Raw genomic sequence first — 9935 nt, forward strand, 5'->3', positions numbered from 1 at the left:
TACGCTATCCATGAGTAGTACACACATCCGAACCTTCTACATGTTAGAATTCGCGATACCCGAGAGTCTTGGGCCGGACTTTAATTGGGTGTTGGGAAGGGTGAGGTGAATTTCGCGATACCCGAGCGTCTTGGGCCGGATTTTACGTGTATCTATCACGGACGGTTTACAATCTGAAATCGTGGTTTGCGGCAAACCCGCCACGAGGAAGGATTAGCGTAGAAGGGATTAAACATGCCAAGTGAAATAATTGATTATCACTAAATCCCGCAGAACCTAAGAATTTCATAATGGATGAAATTGGTAATATAGTTACCTACCTAAATAGCTTATGGTTGGCGATCCGCGGCGAACCCGTCGTTAACATAAGTGAAATATGGATCTTAGCCTTGTTAATTATAATTGTTTGAATATTAAACACACTTGGGTAATTATCTTAACAAGGTTTAAACATATCAAACTAACTAATACAACTTACTTTAAAAATAAAATATGACAGATGTCTGCAACAAACCCAAATCCTACTCCGTCATCAATCACTAATTTCTGCCTTAAAGGGCTCCTCGAAAAGGAAAAGCTTACGGGCTTGAACTACATGGACTGGCTTCGCAACCTAAGAATTGCTCTTAGGATGGAAGGAAAGATCAGGGCAATTGAGGAACCCTTACCGGCAGAACCCGGATCGAGAGCTACTCAAGCAGCTAGGGACGAGTTTGAAAAACGGTGTTCCGAGTCTAGTGAGGTAGCATGCTTGATGTTGGCGACCATGTCTCCAGAGCTCCAAAAGGGCATGGAGAGCTTAGGGTCATATGACATGCTTAACCAACTCAAGGACATGTTCCAACAACAAGCAAAGCAAGAAAGGTTTGACACCGTGAAAGCTCTCGTATCTTGCAAAATGGCAACGGGAAGTAGTGTTAGTGTCCATGTACTACAAATGAAAGGGTACATAGACTGGTTGGAGCGCCTTGGTTTTTCCATAAGTCAGGAGCTTGCAACGAATTTTATCCTGAACTCGCTGACTAGTGCATATGAAAGATTCATTATGAACTATAATATGAATAATATGGAGAAAACAATCATGGAGCTCCATGGCATGTTAAAAACTGCTGAGGCTAACATGGCCAAAGCTAAACCCGCAACTACCGTTCTAGCCATTCGTGAAGGTGGGATTAAGAAGAAGAAAAACAAAGCAAAGGGCAAGAACAAGGGCAAGGGTAAGGTTGGCACGTCCATCTTCAAACCTAAACCTAAGGGCATTGCTAACTCTTCTGCTTCAAAGATCCCGCAAACCAAGTCTCCTGAAGAAGCAATATGCTTTCATTGTGGGAATAAAGGACATTGGAGGCGCAATTGTACTAAGTACTTGAAGGAACTTAATGAACTACGGGCTAAGGGAGTCGCCGTACCTTCAGGTTTGTTCATGATTGAACTAAAAAATACTACTATTTCTAATTCCTGGGTATTGGATACGGGATGTGGTACTCACATTTGTACAAATGTGCAGGGACTCACAAGAAGTAGGAAGCTGAAGACCGGGGAGCTTAATCTAATCATGGGGAATAAGAATGTTGCCTCTGTTGACATGATTGGAGAATACAAGCTTTCTTTTGATTCTGGTTTATGTATTCTTTTATCTAATGTTTGCTACAGTGCCGAAATGGCAAGAAACATTATATCTTTTGATGCTTTATTTAATGATGGTTTTAATTTTAGTTTTGATAATGGATCAATACTTGTCACAAAAATGGGATATTTTATTTCAAGGCTAGTCCTTGTAAAGGCATCTTAGAAACCACAGTAAAGCTAAATGATAGTTCAATCTACAATGTTGATTCATCCAAAGATGTTTTGGATAAAACGTATCTATGGCATTGTCGTTTAGGCCACATAAACAAGAAACGCATAGCCAAACTCCAGTCGGATGGAATTCTAGAATCATTTGATATAATATCGTATGATGAATGCGAATCTTGCTTATCAGGAAAAATGACAAAGGCACCTTTCACAGGAAGCTGTGAACGGGCAAAGGATCTGTTGGGGTTGGTACACACTGATGTGTGCGGTCCGTTCAGATCGCCTACTAGACACAAGGAACGATACTTCGTTACATTTACTGATGACTTCAGTAGATATGGCTATGTTTATTTAATTAAACAAAAGTCTGAAACTTTTGGAGTGTTCAAGGCATACCAAAACGAAGTAGAAAATCAACTGAACAAAAGAATTAAGATTCTCCGATCTGATAGAGGTGGTGAATATCTTAATGATGAATTTCGTGATCATCTACGGGGTTGTGGGATAATCTCACAATTAGCTCCTCCTAGAACACCACAACATAATGGTGTGGCTGAAAGGAGGAATCGAACATTACTTGATATGGTTCGATCCATGATGAGCCGCACAATGCTTCCAATCAGTTTTTGGGGTTACGCCCTACAAACTGCCGCAAGGATCCTTAACCTCATCCCAACCAAGAAAGTTTCCAAAACACCTTATGAGATATGGCATGGTAAAACTGTGTCTCTCTCTCATATCTAAGAATCTGGGGTTGTGAGGCTTACGTTCGTCGTGAAGCTCAAGATAAACTTGAACCCAGATCTGAAAAGTGTTTATTTGTTGGTTACCCGACTGATTCTTTTGGATATTTGTTTTACAACCCTACTGAGAACAAAGTCTTTGTGTCTCGAAGGGGAGTCTTCCTTGAAAAGGATCTCATATCGAAAGGAACCAGTGGGAGCAACATTGACCTTGAAGAAATTCAAGAATCAACCGACATGGAAACCGATATTAGAACCGATTCTCCTCAAGAGGTCGATGAGCCTGCAATTGAAAGAGAAACTGACCTACAGCCACCACTCATACGTAGATCTGATAGAGTGCGTCGAACACCAAAGAAATATAGTTTACACATATTTGAGGGTGATGATGAAAATATAGATTCTGATGAACCTATTACCTATCAGGAAGCGATGACAGGCCCCGAGTCTGCCAAATGGAAGGAGGCTATGGACAATGAGATCCAATCCATGCATGATAATCAAGTCTGGATCTTGATTGATCATATACCAGGTACTAAAACTATTGGTCGTAAGTGGGTCTTCAAGAAGAAGACCGATATGGATGGAAATGTACACACATTCAAAGCCAGACTGGTGGCTAAGGGTTACACGCAACAATATGGTGTAGACTATGATGAAACTTTTTCACCAGTAGCTATGTTGAAATCTATTAGAATACTTCTTGCCATAGCTGCATTTTATGACTATGAGATATGGCAAATGGATGTAAAAACAGCTTTTCTTAATGGTAAACTAACAGAGGATGTGTTTATGACACAACCTGAGGGTTATGTACATCCTAAGTATCCTAATAGTGTGTGCAAGCTTCAAAAGTCCATTTATGGACTTAAACAAGCTTCTCGTACCTGGAATCTTTGCTTTAATGAGAAGATCAAAGAATTTGATTTTATTAGAGGCGAAGATGAGCCATGTGTCTATGTTAGGTCTAGTGGGAGTGTTGTAGTCTTCCTTGTACTATATGTCGATGACATATTACTCATGGAAAATGATATCCCGACATTGAAAGATGTCAAAGCTTGGCTAGGGAAATGTTTCTCCATGAAAGACATAGGAGATGCATCATATATTTTGGGTATAAAGATCTATCGAGATAGGTCAAGGAGATTAATTGGGCTAAACCAAAGTGCATATATAGATAAGATACTGAAGAAATTCGGTATGCATAACTCCAAGAAAGGGTGCGTTCCTATGAACCCTGGAATGATATTGAGCAAGTCTCAATGTCCTAATTCTGACTTGGAATCGGCTACCATGAGTCGGACTCCATATGCTTCAGCTATAGGATCGATCATGTATGCGATGATATGCACTAGGCCTAACGTGTCGTATGCACTAAGCATGACTAGTCGTTATCAGGCCAATCCTGGTGAAGCTCATTGGATAGCAGTCAAGAACATTCTAAAGTATCTTAGGAGGACTAAAGAGATGTTCTTGGTCTATGGTGGGAATGACGAGCTGAGCGTCAAAGGATACTCAGACGCTAGTTTCCAATCAGATAGAGATGATTGCTCTTCACAATCAGGATTTGTATTTATGTTGAACGGTGGAGCCGTCACATGGAGAAGTGGCAAGCAAAGTACTATTGCTGATTCTACGACAGAAGCCGAGTATATAGCGGTAAATGAAGCTGCTAAAGAGGCCATGTGGATAAAGAAATTCATCGGGGATCTAGGAGTGGTTCCTACAATCCATGATCCTGTTGAGATTTTCTGCGACAATGTGAGTGCGGTTGTCTTGGCTCAAGAACCGAGGTCACAAAAGCGCACACGGCACATACTCAGAAAGTACCATTACATCCGTCAACTTGTAGCAGAAAATGACATATTATTAAGTAGAGTAGACACGACTAAGAACTTGGCTGATCCTTTCACCAAGCCTTTGCCACAGACTAAGCATGATGCTCATAGCATGTCTATTGGCATTCGTGTCATCGATGATAAAGTTTGATTGTATTTATTATGTTAAGTTTGAAACTTTAAACATTGGGCAATAATATATGTTGCAATTGATCTGATGATTAATATATTGAGATTATATTATACGCACGATGCGATCATTTCATTGTATATTGTCATGTTTCATTTTGCATGTTTTAACTTCCAATGAATACTATTTCATAAACTTCCACAGTCGGTCATTCTCTAAGGAAGAGAGAATTGAATTAAGGCTGCTATGAAGTGTAGTAATATAGGCTTATATGAAACTACATTCATGAGGAACTTGATAGTTGATTCAAGGTTCTGAAATGACCACACTTAGATGCTACTTCATGGTTTTAAGTCACAAGTAAGCCCTAAGATGGCAATATCATTTATCCTAGAGTGGATATGTATGAGGAATCCTGACACAAACTATATTCTACTTTGACCTGTATCTAACGCTGTGTGTAAATGCCAGTCATAAGGGTGTAGATCAAGTACAATATGGGATGTGGTGGATGTCTATTGTAACGACCCCAAGCAAGTATGAATGTACGCGGAAGCATGTATCAAATAGCCATGTATGAACCTGAGAAACATATAGAAAACTGTCAACGAAAAACGTTGGTGAAATCATAGGTGTATTAGTAAACGTTATATTTTGAACCACAAGATTTAGTATTTCCATAAATTGATCATCCAAAAGTTGCATTCCAAAAGTTGGTTCGCGAGCACCCAATTATCAAAGCTTAACATTCCTTCCATTGTATACCCCATCACTTAGTGCTAGAACAAACACTGATTCTCGAAAATATATTTCATCCGTAGACGGTAGCGAACCGTCAAAGATGAGGGTTGTCAACCCATATGGCCATATAACATAAGTTCTCGCTTACACCCGGCAAGTGTAACTAATGATAATCGAATTGAGGATTTTCGTTCTAAACTCGCTGTAGAATGTTTGTTTTCCTTGTACTTGTGTTCAAAGTATAAAAGTAAGTAGTACAAAATGTAACAAAGTATATGTTTCTCAGCCCACAATTTAAAAGTATAAAAAGTTGTTGAAAAGGTGGGACTATGATCTCACCTCGAGTGCACGAGTATAAAGGTACTTCACAAAGTAAACGTGTGCATGAAAGTTGCTTAGTCTTGACCTAAACAAGTAAATTGTATCAATTAACCGGTTACGACACATGGTTGGGTGAAATGTGTTCAATTAGTCCTATGGCTCGTTACGACTCGAATAGTATAGCATGTGAATCACGTTGTCAAGTTTCATGCAAGAATCAAGTATAAAAGCATGTTAGAACGATTGTAATAAAGTTTGAGTTGACATTTCAAAACCTTACCATTAGAAAGGAAATCTTATTACGTTTCCAACAATATTTGATTCATCGAAAACGGAGTTACGGTCAAAAAGTTATGGCCAAAACAAGTTTGCTGAAGTTCGGATGAAACAGGCAATTGTCACGGCGCGACAAATTGCTCCGCGGCGCGACAAATGCCTATGTTGAAGGTCAGAAAGCTTGAAAAACATGTTCTAAAATCACCCTTTGGGCCACGGCGCGACAAATTGCTCCGCGGCGCGACAATGGCCGTGGCCTGGTCCCTGGCCTGTTTCACTTGTTCAAGGCTTGGTAAAATTTCAAACAAACGCAAAACTCAAACCGTAAACAATTAGGAAGCGTATCTTATACCGTTGGAAAGCTCTTTTGACAAGGAACACAACTAAACATGTTTCATCAAACAAAAACAACATTTTCCATAACCGATTTCTCGTCAAGTGATCGTTTAAAAGTCCATTTTCAAAGTTTCAAGTTCATCAATTGCATTTTAAGTTTCGGAAATCCAATTCACACATACGATATGCCGTTTCGAAGGTAATTAAGCATACATTACAACTAATCACTAACAATTAACATTCCATGGCATTCAAGCATCAAAAGTTCATGTCAAGAACTATCAAACCCTAGTCAAACATCACAAAATCATTAATCGGGTTTTTGAAGTTTTCTTAATCAACCTACACATCAAAATGTGGCTAATGATACTAGTAACACAATTAAAACATGCACTTTAACAATCTAACAACATTAACTCATCCAAAATCAAGGATTAAGCAAACCCATTTCAAATGTTCAAACTAGTTACTCAAAACAACAAATCGAGCAAGTAAATCATATATTCATGCTAGACACGAGCCATAGACACTAACTAACACAATTTCAAGTCAAAAACACGAATTTAAAGAAATCTAGAGTTTTAGAAATGTTACCCAAACGAGATGAAGTTTGTATCAAAATGTAGAGGATGAAGAGAGGATCACGAAAATGTAATCGGATTTGTTGTGAGCTTCCAAGATTGAATTTAGATGATGAATGATTGAATTGGGTGTTTGTGTGTGTGTTCTTGCTAGAGAGAAAGAGAGAGAGGTGGAGGTGATTGAATGGAGGAGGGTGAAGGTTGACTAGTTGACCTAGTCATCTCTTTGCCCTCTTGGCAAGTTTAGTCCCTCAAGTTTCAAAGCGGGTGCGGGAATTAACCAAACGAATATTTTAAGAACGCTCGAGTAAACGAGTGATGTTATAATTAAATAACGAGAATATTATGAACGTTTGTTAACGGAATCCACGAATACAAATAACGAAAGATATTATTTAAAAAAAAAAGACAGTGTTAAAAATAAATTTAACGGAAAAACTCGGGATGTTACATTATCCACACCTCAAAAGAAATTTCGTCCCGAAATTTAGTTGGAAGTAGTAGTTGTTGAATCTTACTCGAGATCTTGCGTTGTAAATTCTACGAATAAGGGAGAAGTACGTCCTAGGGTATTTCAACGAATTTTGACTGTCGGGATCATATGTTGTTTTAGGGTTTGGCTTCACGATTTATGGTTTCAACCGGTCCTCCTAGGAAGTGAGGGTTATCGTCGATAGTGAGTTCATCAAAGGAGATAACAAGTTCTCGTTTCGCAAAACACGTCTTTGAGTTGATACATCGAATGTAGGATAAACGGAGACCCAAAATGAGTCGGAAAAGTCTAAACGGCTAGCGACGGGTCCAAAACACCCCAAGAATTTAAAGGATCAAAATATCGCGGATTTAGCTTCCTACGTTTCCCGAAACGGATTGCACTTTTCCAAGGTGTGACTCTTAACGTGACGCGGTTTATTTGAAATGTTTACGTCTAACATCGGCGTAGCTCTTGGTGATTACGAGTCGCGTAGGGTTTTACCTGAATATGACTAAATTTTCTCGGTTGCTCACGAATAACCTCGGCCCCGGTGAATTGATCATCGTTTACTTGGTTCGACAAAAGGAGAATGACGTTTCCGGTCACATGTGGTTTCAAAAGGAGTGACGTTAAAACTCGAATGAAAATCATTGTAGTACGAGGATTCGGTTTAAGGAAAATACTTTTCTCAAATAAATTTGAAGTTGGTAATACAAACTTGTATTATGGTTTCCAAGGTTTAAATCGCATGTTTGTTCGGTCCGTCGGGTTGTGGATGGTACGCGGTACTCATGTCTAAACGCGGTCCCGAGGCTTTTTGTAAGGTACTCCAAAATCTAGAAGTGAAACGAGGATCTCGATCCGAAACGGGGTACATTTCCCTAAGGCATATTGAACAAGTTTGCTAGGAATTGAAAACGTTAGCTAGGACAAGTTTCTCAAGAAAATTCGCGTCGCAGAAGATTTATCGGTTTCCAAAAACGTTCGTCGGGGCAAGTTCTTATCGGGTTTTGAAAACGATTGTTAGGACTATCCACCCTCGCGGCGAATACTTGTATGACGTGAAGAGTCGCTCTCCATTGAGAATTTAGAATAAGGACCTCCTGAACCGGAAGTACGAGGGTGATGCAAGAGAAGTTTCCGCCCCGATGTGAGCATAACGAGTAAATTGTAGTTAGTCAATAAGACTGCGCGAGGACGAGCTAGTATACCCGTGTGACATACGGTTGAAGTCGAATGGAATCGGTAATTCATTCGGAAGCATAAGTATAGTTCGACAAAAATCGAAGGTGTGTCCCCGGTATGGTTGTTATAAATATTCTCGGAGTTTTCGGATGTCCAAACCTGAAAGGATGAAGTCATGTACATGGCACATGGTGGTGTTTAGGTTGATCGAGTCTAACCACCATCACGCGTCACTAGAACTTTGGTATGTCTTACCGTAATATAACCACATTGATCGAGTGCCGTTATATTACGCTAACTCATACCTCCATTCCCACATCACTCTATAGATTCAAGTTCGTGTCATCGCGAAAATCTAAAATGAACAAAATGTAACGACGTCTCAAACGTGACTCGTATTAAATCGAAATAGTTTCTACAACTCTAAAGAAGCGTTTCCCCGCGGGAAATGTATAAACGATTGTTAACGTCAAATCGGTTCGATTCAAACAATAATGTATTTAGGTATGAAAAGAGTAACGAGTCATGATAACGAGTAGTACGCAACCGTAGTGATAAATGTTGATGACGATACTCACCTAGAGTAGTGATGGTAGTAACACTAAAAAGTAGATAGTAAGAAACACCAGTGGGAAACCGATAGTAAGTTGAAACGGTGGCAAATAACAATCCGGGAGACAGAGTTCCCGAACAAGTGTGACTAATGAATTCGTCGTCATCCATACGTGTATGAATCATGAATTTACGTGTGTTACCAAAAAGTGGCGGAATACGAGTTCGTATGATGAAGGTTGGGTACCATTAAAAAGTTTGCCTAAGAATGATTCAAGTATAATGCACAAGTAGTCAAGTAAGTGCTATCTATAGCAAATGTATGCCAGAATGCAAATGCTAACTATCCGGTTGTAGTCTAGACTCACTAATGCGTCCTAACGACTCTGTTAGACACACTAATGCACGTCCTAGTTCCCTACAACCAATGCTCTGATACCATCTGTAACGACCCCAAGCAAGTATGAATGTACGCGGAAGCATGTATCAAATAGCCATGTATGAACCTGAGAAACATATAGAAAACTGTCAACGAAAAACGTTGGTGAAATCATAGGTGTATTAGTAAACGTTATATTTTGAACCACAAGATTTAGTATTTCCATAAATTGATCATCCAAAAGTTGCATTCCAAAAGTTGGTTCGCGAGCACCCAATTATCAAAGCTTAACATTCCTTCCATTGTATACCCCATCACTTAGTGCTAGAACAAACACTGATTCTCGAAAATATATTTCATCCGTAGACGGTAGCGAACCGTCAAAGATGAGGGTTGTCAACCCATATGGCCATATAACATAAGTTCTCGCTTACACCCGGCAAGTGTAACTAATGATAATCGAATTGAGGATTTTCGTTCTAAACTCGCTGTAGAATGTTTGTTTTCCTTGTACTTGTGTTCAAAGTATAAAAGTAAGTAGTACAAAATGTAACAAAGTATATGTTTCTCAGCCCACAATT

The sequence above is a fragment of the Rutidosis leptorrhynchoides genome, chromosome 5, assembly GCF_046630445.1.
Source record: "Rutidosis leptorrhynchoides isolate AG116_Rl617_1_P2 chromosome 5, CSIRO_AGI_Rlap_v1, whole genome shotgun sequence".
Lineage (NCBI taxonomy): Eukaryota > Viridiplantae > Streptophyta > Magnoliopsida > Asterales > Asteraceae > Rutidosis > Rutidosis leptorrhynchoides.